We start from the raw sequence: 12,834 nt of genomic DNA on the forward strand, positions 1-12,834 counted from the left end.
TGGTAGTATTTACCCAGACTCTGAATGTGTAATTGGGATTGATATACTTGGTACCTGGCATAAGCCCGTGTTGAGGGATACAGGGCTATGAGGCTAGAAACCTCTGAAATGTCTGAAACTGTCCCACTTCCCTACACAAGAAAATAAAAAATAATATTGTAGGGGGAGGAATGGAGGATATTGTGCTATCTTTAAATCTCTAAAGGATGCAAAGTTATAGTCCCCACCATACCTCCAAATATATTGGTGTTTAAAAGATCATTTTGGTACCTGCAAAATCAGATGGGTCTTAGAGGACCAAAGTAGGCTACTACATGCTCTATGAAACAGTAGCCCAGTTTTAACATGTAAGAGAGTTTGACAATATTTTTTTCAAAATATTTGCAACTATCTTTAATAAGTTTTGCTGATAGACACATATATACATACACATACTTGTATAAGTTTTCTTAGTTCACTGTACAATGTTTTGTTTGATAAGCCTTGCTAATTCATACATACATAATACACACAAATATACATAATACACACAAATATACATATGTACATGCATGTAATAGATTTATTTTCTTAGTTCACTTTGTATCGTGAAGAGAAGAGTATCCTCTGCTTAGATCAGTGTGCGTCAGGATACTTCAGGATGTATTCATCTTGCTAATAGCTTTGCTTCCAAATTACAGCTCCCTTTTCATAGTCTCTGATAATTTTTAATTGTCCTAATCTGTGTTGAATTCAGATATGCTAGTGATAATATGCTTTGCATTAATTTTTCCATTGCAAGCAATTGAATAAAGTTAGAAGAATTAATAAAATTGTAATTGGAAATCAAATGAATTCAACATGGCATAAGGAGTAAAGTAGTGACTCAATAACAAGATTGGTGGAGAAGTATCAATAGCCTCAGATATGCAGATGACACCACCCTTATGGCAGAAAGCCATGAGGAGCTAAAGAGCCTCTTGATGAAAGTGAAAGAGGAAAGTGAAAAACCTGGCTTAACACTCAACATTCCAACAATGAAAATCATGGTATCAGGTCCCATCACTTCATGGCAAACAGATGGGGAAACAGTAGAAACAGTGACAGACTTTATTTTCTTGGGCTCCAAAATCATTGCAGATGCTGACAGCAGCCATGAAATTAAAAGATGCTGGCCTCTTGGAAGAAAAGTTATGACCAACCTAGACAGCATATTGAAAAACAGAGATATTATTTTGCCGACAAAGGTCTGTCTAGTCAAAGCTATGTTTTTTCCAATATTCATGTATGGATGGGAAATTTGGACTCAGAAAGCTGAGTGCTGAAGAATTGATGCTTTTAACTGTGGTGTTGGAGAAGACTCTTGAGAGTCCCTTGGACTGCAAGATCAGACCAACCAGTCAATCCTAAAGGAAATCAGTCCTGAATATTCATTGGAAGGACTGATGCTGAAGCTGAAGCTCCAGTACTTTGGCCACAATGGTTAGAGCTGACTCATTAGCAAATACCCTGATGCTGGAAAAGATTGAAGGCAGGAGGAGATGGGGACGACAGAAGATGAAATGGTTGGATGGCATCACCGAATAGATGGACATGAGTTTGAGCAGGCTTCGGGAATTTGTGAAGGACAGGGAAGCCTGGTATCTGCAGTCCATGGGGTCGCAAAGAGTTGGACATGACTGAGCAACTGAACTGAACTGAAACAAGGATCACTTTAAGTGAGGGATTAATATAATGAGAAGCATATTTCATTTTCAAAAGGCAGCTTGGCAACTGAGAGCTTTCAGAGAAATCTAGCTTAACAAAGAATCAATTTAGATGGATTCAGGATGAATTGCACAGGTATGCATTCTCAGGACAAAAAGAAAACCTCAAATTGGAACACATAATAGAAAAATACTAAATTATATAGTTAAGTTTATCAGAACTAAAACTGAGGATAAATATTTGCCATTAGCTTATATTCTCATTGTGAGTTATTTTTATTTTATCTGTGCTACCAGTAAAAATGTTGGAATAGGGAGGTAGGTTCAAGAGGGTCTGGACATATGTATACCTATGGCTGATTCATGTTAGTGAATAGCAGAAACAAACACAATATTATAAAGCAATTATCCTATAATTAAAAATAAATTAAAAAGTTTGGACAAAGTTATGACTGGGACAGACGTCTTTTCTGTATAACTTCAGAAAAAAATTTTTCATTACACAATGTATATGCAGCTGTAAAGACATCAACCTTTTCCTCTGCAACTGAGTTTTCACTGCTTTATATTGACAACTCTATCATAACCATTATTTTATAAAGCACAGCAAGAATTTTGAAAAGTGAAGAATTCATATGACTTACTTTAGTGGGGGAACTTGATAAAAATTTGTCGTAGCCTATCCACCATGTCTTTTCAGTGCTAGTATAAAGGAACTTGGGAGGAACAGAGGTAGATTTGATCAATAATAAACTCAAAATGGATTAAAGATCTCAACGTAAGACCAGAAACTATAAAACTCCTAGAGGAGAACATAGGCAAAACACTCTCCGACATACATCACAGCAGGATCCTCTATGACCCACCTCCCAGAATATTGGAAATAAAAGCACAAATAAACAAATGGGACCTAATTAAACTTAAAAGCTTCTGCACAACAAAGGAAACTATTAGCAAGGTGAAAAGGCAGCCTTCAGAATGGGAGAAAATAATAGCAAATGAAGCAACTGACAAACAACTAATCTCAAAAATATACAAGCAACTCCTACACCTCAACTCCAGAAAAATAAATGACCCACTCAAAAAATGGGCCAAAGAACTAAATAGACATTTCTCCAAAGAAGACATACAGATGGCTAACAAACACATGAAAAGATGCTCAACATCACTCATTATCAGAGAAATGCAAATCAAAACCACTATGAGGTACCATTTCACACCAGTCAGAATGGCTGCGATCCAAAAGTCTACAAGCAATAAATGCTGGAGAGGGTGTGGAGAAAAGGGAACCCTCTTACACTGTTGGTAGGAATGCAAGCTAGTACAGCCACTATGGAGAACAGTGTGGAGATTCCTTAAAAAACTGGAAATAGAACTGCCTTATGATCCAGCAATCCCACTGCTGGGCATACACACTGAGGAAACCGGAAGGGAGAGAGACATGTGTACCCCAATAGCCAGGACATGGAAGCAACCTAGATGTCCATCAGCAGATGAATGGCTAAGAAAGCTGTGGTACATATACACAATGGAGTATTACTCAGCCATTAAAAAGAATACATTTGAATCAGTTCTAATGAGGTGGATGAAACTGGAGCCTATTATACAGAGTGAAGTAAGCCAGAAAGAAAAACACCAATACAGTATACTAACGCATATCTATGGAATTTAGAAAGATGGTAACAATAACCCTGTGTACGAGACAGCAAAAGAGACACTGATGTATAGATCAGTCTTATGGACTCTGTGGGAGAGGGAGAGGGTGGGGAGATTTGGGAGAATGGCACTGAAACATGTATAATATCATGTATGAAACGAGTCGCCAGTCCAGGTTCCATGCACGATACTGGATGCTTGGGGCTGGTGCACCGGGACGACCCAGAGGGAGGGTATGGGGAGAGAGGAGGGAGGAGGGTTCAGGATGGGGAACACAGGTATACCTGTGGCAGATTCATTTCGATATTTGGCAAAACTAATACAATATTGTAAAGTTTAAAAATAAAATAAAATTAAAAAAAAAAAAGGTGAAAAAAAAATTTGGCCGGTCCTTTCCTAAAAATTAAAAAGTATAAAATTGGTCAGAATGGTTGAAAACAACCATAATATGTTCCCTGAAAAACGATGAAACAAACAAACTGAGAGGTATACATTTATAAAAACTGCCAACAGTTTCAGTAAGAGTAGCAAAGTCTATGACATTCCTTCCTGGTACTGGTCTAATCAAGTCCACCCAACTTTTGGCAGCAAGCATGGTAATGTTACCTGGGTGGACTCTGGCCATGAGAATCAGTCTTGCTGCGAGAGGGGGTGGGTTCCCTTTGGACCAATATAATTAAAAACTCACATGGGTGACATTATTAGTAAAATTTACTAACTCATAGGAAATGAGATGAAGTTTATAAATCTGTCAGACAGAAGTCACAGTCACAGTTGGGGCAAGCTACAGACCTGCCAGAAATTTACTGAGCAGAGCTTAGAATGATAGGTCCACACAAGTCATCCAAACCTGTCTTACTGATAGAAATCTACACACATGCAAAGGGAGAACTGAGAAAGCCTGGTGTACAGTTGAAGCCATGAAGATAGAAAAATGGCTGGAGTTCACCTGAGATTCCCAATAGACATATACACACAGGACTTGTGTTTTTTGAGTATAGTGTGCACATGCCCAAATCAGTAGCTGACCACTAAAATATGAAGTAGAATAAATAATGTAAAATAAATGGCCGATGTTAAGGGGAAAACAGCAACAAAAACTGATCTTAAGTTAGCTGAATATTGGATTGAGCAGAAAGGGCATCAAGCAATTGTTAGAAATATGCTCAAAGTATTGAATAACACAATATTTCAAAAATTAAAGATATATTTGTAATGACTTAATAAATAGGAAATCTCAAAGGAGAAGTAAAAATAAAAAATGGAAATGCTATAGTTGAATAGTGTAATTCTAGAGTTGAAAAATTTGGTAGATTAATACAATGGTGGATGCATGATAGTAGAAAAATTGTAATGAATAAATAGGAAGATCAGTTCAATTCAGTTCAGTCGCTCAGTTGTGTCTGACTCTTTGCGACCCCATGAATCACAGCACACCAGGCCTCCCTGTCCATCACCAACTCCTGGAGTTCACTCAAACTCACATCCATCGAGTCGGTGATGCCATCCAGCCACCTCATGCTCTGTCGTCCCCTTCTCCTCCTGCCCCCAATCCCTCCCAGCATCAGAGTCTTTTCCAATGAGTCAACTCTTCGCATGAGGTGGCCAAAGTATTGGAGTTTCAGCTTTAGCATCAATCCTTTCAAAGAACACCCAGGACTGATCTCCTTTAGAATGGACTGGTTGGATCTCCTTGCAGTCCAAGGGACTCTCAAGAGTCTTCTCCAGTACCACAATTCAAAAGCATCAATTCTTCAGCGCTCAGCTTTCTTCACAGTCCAACTCTCACATCCATACATGACCACAGGAAAAACCATAGCCTTGACTAGACAGACCCTTGTTGGCAAAGTAATGTCTCTGGTTTTGAACATGCTATCTAGGTTGGTCCTAACTTTCCTTCCAAGGAGTAAGCGTCTTTTAACTTCATGGCTACAGTCACCATCTGCAGTGATTTTGGAGCCCCCCAAAATAAAGTCTGACACTGTTTCCACTGTTTCCCCATCTATTTCTCATGAAGTGATGGGACCAGATGCCATGATCTTTGTTTTCTGAATGTTGAGCTTTAAGCCAACTTTTTCACTCTCCTCTTTCATCAAGAGGCTTTTGAGTTCCTCTTCACTTTCTGCCATAAGTGTGGTGCCATCTGCATATCTGAGGTTATCTATATTTCTCCCAGCAATCTTGATTCCAGCTTGTGCTTCTTCCAGCGCAGAGCTTCTCATGATGTACTCAGCATATAAGTTAAATAAGCAGGGTGACAATAGATAGCCTTGAAGAACTCCTTTTCCTATTTGGAACCAGTCTGTTGTTCCATGTCCCGTTCTAACTGTTGCTTTGCATATAGGTTTCTCAAGAGGCAGGTCAGGTGGTCTGGTATTCCCATCTCTTTCAGAATTTTCCACAGTTTATTGTGATCTACATAGTCAAAGGCTTTGGCATAGTCAATAAAGCAGAAATAGATGTTCTGGAAGATAGATCAGTAGAAATTCTTCAGTCTGAAGAATAAAAAGTAAAACAATTTAAGAAAAAGAGACACAAGTAGGTAGAAACACTAGCTTTTTTTTTTTTTTTTTTTTTTTTTAGCTTAGAATAAATCTGAGGGTCATTCCACACATTTCTCCAGGGTTCAGAAGAGGAACTGGGCCCCTTCATAATACTATTTATTGACTGCCTTCCATTCCCTAATTCACTTCCACACTTAGTGGGGTTTCCCAATCACCTGCTGCTGCTGCTGCTGCTGCTAAGTCACTTCAGTTGTGTCCGACTCTGTGCGACCCCAGAGATGGCAGCCCACCAGGCTCCCCCATCCCTGGGATTCTCCAGGCAAGAACACTGAAGTGGGTTGCCATTTCCTTCTTCAATGCATGAAAGTGAAAAGTGAAAGTGAAGTCGCTCAGTTGGGTCCGACTCCTAGTGACCCCATGGACTGCAGCCTACCGGGTTCCTCTGTCCATGGGATTTGCCAGGCAAGAGTACTGGAGTGGGTTGCCATTGCCTTCTCTGAATCACCTACTGGTGTACAACTAATTGTCCTAAAATACTTTGTAAGCTTTTAGAAGATTTCAAACCTACCTAAGGGTATATAAAACAGACTATAATTATTTAAATTATTTGCCTGCTTATTTATTGTCTGTGTTTTTCTACCATAATATAAACTGCATGATGGAAAATATCGTGTTTCTCTGAATTCATTCTTTGTCCCAAGCCATCATTGTAAATGCTTCACTAAATTCTTGTTAAATCAGTGAGTGAACATATAGTAAATATCTACTTTTATTTTTATTGTGCTTTCTATGATTATTGTATGTCCTCTAGTCTTTTTGTTTTGTTTTGTTGTTAAAATGAAGAAAGACACAATTTATATTGAACTGAAAGATGGCCTGTGTTAAAGCATTAACCACTCACTGGCCTTTGCCTCTGTTAGCTTTTCAAGGTTACTTTCAGTTCCTCCCACCAAATCTTTTATTACTGAGTTAGAGGATTCTCTTACAGAATAGTCCCTGGTAAAGATTTTTCTACCCCAGTTTAAAAATCACAGCTTGATGGAGCTACAAAGGAAATTGTTTTCCTCTGAAGGCTACACAGCATTTGTGAAAAATACCATTTTATCTCATTAAAGGCTGATCATCTCTACATAATAAAATCCGTGCATCTAAAATTCATGGTCTGTTTTGTAAATGGCAGAATTATAGGGATGGAGAACAGAATATCATTTGCTGGCTGAGAGTGGGCTGAGGGGTGACTACAAAGGAACAATATGGGGGCTTTTTTTGTCTTCACTCAATAATAAGATTTTATGCACTTGTGAGAATTCATACAGCTATACATCAACATAAGTTAATTTTACTCTGTTTGCATTAAAATATTGTGGTCTATAATATTTTATCATTCAACGTTGAAATCTCCAAATGCATTTGAAACAAAAAAAAAAAATTGGAAATTTTTAACTAAGGTCAACTTAATGAAATTTATCAGATTTAGAAAATAGCCAAAAACCTTTTTACATAGTAAAAGGCATTTTGAGTACCTTCTGTATTTAGTGCCATCATCAATGTGAGTATTTTTAACTGGCATGCTGCGATTCATGGGGTCGCAAAGAGTTGGACACGACTGAGCGACTGATCTGATCTGATCTGATAAGTTATTTTGGTCCTTTGCCTCTCACCATACCTGTAATGTTATTGAAGGTTACAGGGTCGCAACAGTTAAACAATTCTAACAGTTCTAACAGCTGTAGAGTATTCTACTTTTTCTCAGCTTTATTTCCCTTCTAAGAATGAGTGTTTCTCCTAATTTTATCCCAGGAGATTAGAAGATTAAAATTAGAAACCTGAGTGATTTATGTGTGTCTCTTTGTCTCTGTCTGTCTTATCTTTCTCTGTCTCTGTTTCTGTCTTTCATTTTCCTCAGACTTATAGAGACCAAAACAATCACACGGGCGCTTCCCAGGTGGCACCAGTAGAAAAGAATCCACTTGCCAAAGCAGGAGACACAATAGATGAGGGTTCGATCCCTGGGTTGAGAAAAATCCCTGGAGTAAAAACTGGCAACCCATTCCAGTATTCCTGCCTGCAAAATTCCATGGACAGAGGAGCCTGGCAGGCTAAAGTCCATGTGGTCGCAAAGAGTCAGACACGACTGAGCGCACATGAGCAAACGCATGCACACACAAACAACAATCGTAAAATTCTTTAGGTATCATTTCAAGCAAAACTCAGAGAAAGTCACTTTAAACACCCCCCGCCCCCCAAAAAAAACACTGTTAAGCTAAGATCTGCTTATAAGTACCTTATAGTTTTTATTTTTTTTAATTTTTTGTTGTCTATTTCATTTATTTGTAATTGGACAATTGCTTCATACTGTTGTGTTAGTTTCTGCTGTACAACAACATGAATCAGCTATAAATATACATATATTCCCTCACTCTTAGCCTCCCTCCCACCCCCACCTTATAGTTTTTAAATGGAATTATAGTAGATTCCAAAGGGACATGTTGGTGTTTAGCTGTTAAAACCTGTAAGGATTACAGTTTCAGTTATACTGTCACCCATGGAATGACTTCTAATAAGGGAGCTCATGAAAGTGTAAACCTTTAGATCTGAACCTTTTTTAACTTTATATTTCTATGATAATCTTTTTTTTTTTTTTGTAGTTACAGGATTTCCATAAAACTAGTGTTCTCTAACAACAGATGTAAATTACTTGGGACAAAAACTGCTGAAAAATGTTTCAAAGATGCAGTATATTCAGCTTTACTTAGATCCTTTCCTGATAAAAGTTTTTCAATTATTTCTAAATTAATCAATGGTGATTCAGTTATCTAATGCTGTGTAAAAAACCGTCTCACAATTTAGTGATTCACATCAATATTATGATTTCTCATGACCACATGACTTGGCTGGACAGAGTTTTGCTGGTTTCACCCGATTGTCCTCATGCGACTATGTCCAGATGAAGAATCACTGGGATAAATGTTCCCTCACAATTTTGACATTGGTGTCGAGTATCCTCTGAGACACCTTCAGTTCCCCATGAAGGCTTTCATCCTTAAATGGCAGTCTCAGGTCAGCATTCAAAGAAGGTAGAAAGAAAAGCCATAATACCTCCTAAAGACTAAGCTTTGCACTTTGCACAGGTTTTGTTTTGTTTTGTTTTTTCTGTAACACTCTGGTCAAGGAAGTCATAAAAGTCCGTTGTAGTAAAATAAGTTGGACCAGTTGACTCCTCTGCTTGAAGAAAGTTGATGCACAATATAATTTGGCCATGCTTTCAATCAGATGATCTTAGCATACCTCGTTAATATGAACACAGAGCCTCAGAGGGTCACCTGTTCTAACTGTATGAAGGATCATGTTTTATATCTTCTGAGTCATTGTTATTGGCCATCTACTCATGTGTATTCCCAGAATTTTGTTTGATCATGCTATGCCTCTGCATAACCCATTTGAATAAATCATCACATGTGTTTCAGGCATTAATACTTTTAAATACATTATTGTATACTCTCTCTGGCTCAGACTGCTACTACTCTTTACTGTTTTACTTAAATGTTATTTGGTGTCAGACTATTGGCATGACAAACATACTAATGGCCCTGGGAGACAATATTATATTATCCTTAATTGACAGTTGAAGAAACTGAGGATTGGAAATGCTAAAGAGCATTTCATATTGGCATACACAGGATTCTTTCTGTCCTCCAAGTCTGTACTTCATAAAAAAGATGATAATATACTACCACACCATAAGTAAGAATATTGTTCTCACAAACTGGTCTATCGTTAGTTTCCAGTTTCATAGTCAAAACTACGGTAACTACAAGCCTAATCTTGATGTTTATGACTCACTTTATTTTAATCACATACTCATTACTATAGAAAACTATCTTTTACATAATAGGGACCAGAATCTGGCTAATTCCTTGAGACCATTGGTTTTTCCAGTGGGGTGGCTAAGAGGAGTGCATCTTGTGAGTAGTCTTTAAAAACCATGCAAATCAGAGGCAGAGTCAAAAGACTCCAACCTAGAAGCCATAGAGTGGAGGCTTTCAGGACAGGGCTGAAACCAGAGAACCCAAGGGAAACCAAAGCAAGAGCCAAAGGCCCGTGAAGATCGGAACAAATGAAAAAAGTATGAAGAAGATCTAGGTATTAAGGTAGTTTATGGAAATCCTTAAAAAAGGCAGATATTTAAACCAGAGATTGAGTCACAGCATGAAGCAAGATGCACTAGTGGTTTCTGAAGAAATTTAAATATCTTTGTACATGAAGCTGAAATTAAAAGATGCTTGGCACCTTGGAAGAAAAGCTATGACCAACCTAGACAGCATATTAAAAAGCAGAGACATTACTTTGCTGACAAAGGTCCATCTAGTCAAAGCTATGGTTTTTCCAGTAGTCATGTATGGATGTGAGAGTTGGACTATAAAGAAAGCTGAGCGCCAAAGGATTGATGCTTTTGAACTGAGGTGTTGGAGAAAACTCTTGAGAGTTCCTTGGACTGCAAGGAGATCCAACCAGTCCATCCTAAAGGAGATCAGTCCTGTATATTCATTGGAAGGACTGATACTGAAGCTGAAACTCCAATGCATTGGCCACCTGATGCAAAGAACTGGCTCACTGGAAAAGACCCTGATGCTGGGAAAGATTGAATGCAGGAAGAGACGGGGACAACAGAGGATGAGATAGTTGGATCGCATCACTGACTTGATGGACAAAGATTTGAGCAAGCTCTGGGAATTGGTGCTGGACAGGGAAGCCTGGTGTGCTCCAATACATGGGGGTCATAAAGAGTCAGACCCGACTGAGTGACTGAACTGAACTGAACTGTATAAACATAAGGGATTTGATTTAGGTCATACCTGAATGGTCTAGTGGTTTTCCCTTCATTCTTCTATTTAAGTCTGAATTTGACAATAAGGAATTCATAATCTGAGCCACAGTCCTCTCCCAGTCTAGTTTGTGCTGACTGTATAGAGCTTCTTTGGCTGCAAAGATTTCAGTATTGACCATCTAGTGATGTCCATGTGTAGAGTCTTCTCTTGTGTTGTTGGAAGATGGTGTTTGCTGTGACCAGTGCATTCTCTTGGCAAAACTCTGTTAGCCTTTGATCTGCTTCATTTTGTACTTCAAGGCCAAATTTACCTGTTACTCCAGGTATCTCTTGATTTCCTACTTTTACAGTCCAGTCCCCTGTGATAAAAAGAACATCTTTTTTGGGTGTTAGTTCTAGAATGTCTTGTAGGTCTTCACAGAACTGTTCAGCTTCTTCAGCATTACTGGTTGGGACATAAACTTGGATTACTGTTATATTGAATGGTTGCCTTGGAAACGAACAGAGATCATTCTGTCATTTTTGAAATTGCATTCAATACTGCATTTCAGACTCTTTTGCTGACTGTGATGGCTACTCCATTTCTTCTAAGGGACTCTTGCCCACAGTAGTGGATATAATGGTCATCTGAGTTAAATTCACCCATTTCAGTCCATTTTAGTTCACTGATTCCTAAAATGTCAATGTTCACTCTTGCCATCTCCTGTTTGACCACTTTCAATTTTCCTTGATTCATGGACCTAACATTCCAGATTTCTATGCAGTATTGCTCTTTACAGCATTGGAGTTTACTTCCATCACCAGTCATACGCACAACTGGCTTGGATCGTATTAAACTCTGGTAGTTTTTAGGGAAGGACAGCAATGGTTCCTCATTGCAGATCTTTCAAAGCAGATTTCAGCAATAAATACTGGTTTTTATGGACCGTGAGTCTAACGCAGTAATGGTGTTCCTTTTCCCCATATTGGATCTGCAGACCATCTCCTTTATGAGCTCTCAATAGAAAATAAATGATTCAGAAAAGATATTCCTATTACTAAAAATCAAATAAAAGACATATGGTGATAATAGGTGGCTACATAGACTTGAAATGAGCCATGTGTACAGTAGCTATTGGTTACCATGATTTGGTTGTAGAAATCTTGTGCAGGTGGCTCGGATGCCATATTCATATGTTAAATTCCCAAACTTGTCCAAAAGAGTGATAGTAAGAGTGCACATATTCCAGTGCCCACGTCTTTGAACAGTGAAGAAAGGGCACGACCATTTTCTCATTTTAGTCAGATGTTTGAGATTTCAGAAGCATAGTACTCAAGCATGTATATTCTTCTCAAACATATATATATATATATACACATATATATGTATGTGTATATATGTGTATATATATAAAGTATCAAAACCAAAACTCAAAGGCAACTTCAGGAAGAAAATCCTAAGAAAAATATAAGAACTAATATCTGCTGCTTTGCTCACGATCTGGTCCTCGGCAGTGTGTCCATGAGATAGGAGATGGCAGCCTGCAGTGCTTGACAGGGTCTGGAAGCATCAAGAAGGAATCGATTGCGTTGTGTGTCTCAGGAAGGCATTGAGGCCTCTCACTTCACTGAGCAAAGGTCAACCTGTTTCCATGTGCTCTGGGTGATTTCAGAATGAGACTTCATGTCATAAGACATTCCCAGGTGTTCTTTGAATTCACCTCCTACCACCGGTGCTGGTAATTCTTCCTTATTGGTTCTCCAAGAACAGGCTGTGATGTGTGCTAGAACATGAAGTGACACCATTCTTCCCATCATCCTGCCCTCTTCCTCCTTCACTGAACCAGACTACATCTCCTTATTTTATGTTAGAGTAAAAATTTCAGTAACCAATGGGAACATTTAAGGTAGTTGCATAAATGAATATATAAAACTGCCTGATGAAAAATATTAGTGGGGTGGGGTGGGGGGTAAATCCTCTTGCAAACTGGAGAATGCATGCATCAAATAAAACTCTTAAATCCTGGGTTTTTTGGTTCATATTGTAGAAGTTTTGTTTTTGTTTCTGGTCTGCTGTTTATTAGGAAAGCTAAAACAATTAACCTACACTAGGCTATTGTTGCATGTGGGTCTAGAAACCCATCTCTAAGAGATTGTGATAGTTTGTGAGATATAAACTGCA

This window comes from Bubalus bubalis, chromosome 8 (assembly GCF_019923935.1).
Source record: "Bubalus bubalis isolate 160015118507 breed Murrah chromosome 8, NDDB_SH_1, whole genome shotgun sequence".
In the NCBI taxonomy this organism is placed as follows: domain Eukaryota; kingdom Metazoa; phylum Chordata; class Mammalia; order Artiodactyla; family Bovidae; genus Bubalus; species Bubalus bubalis.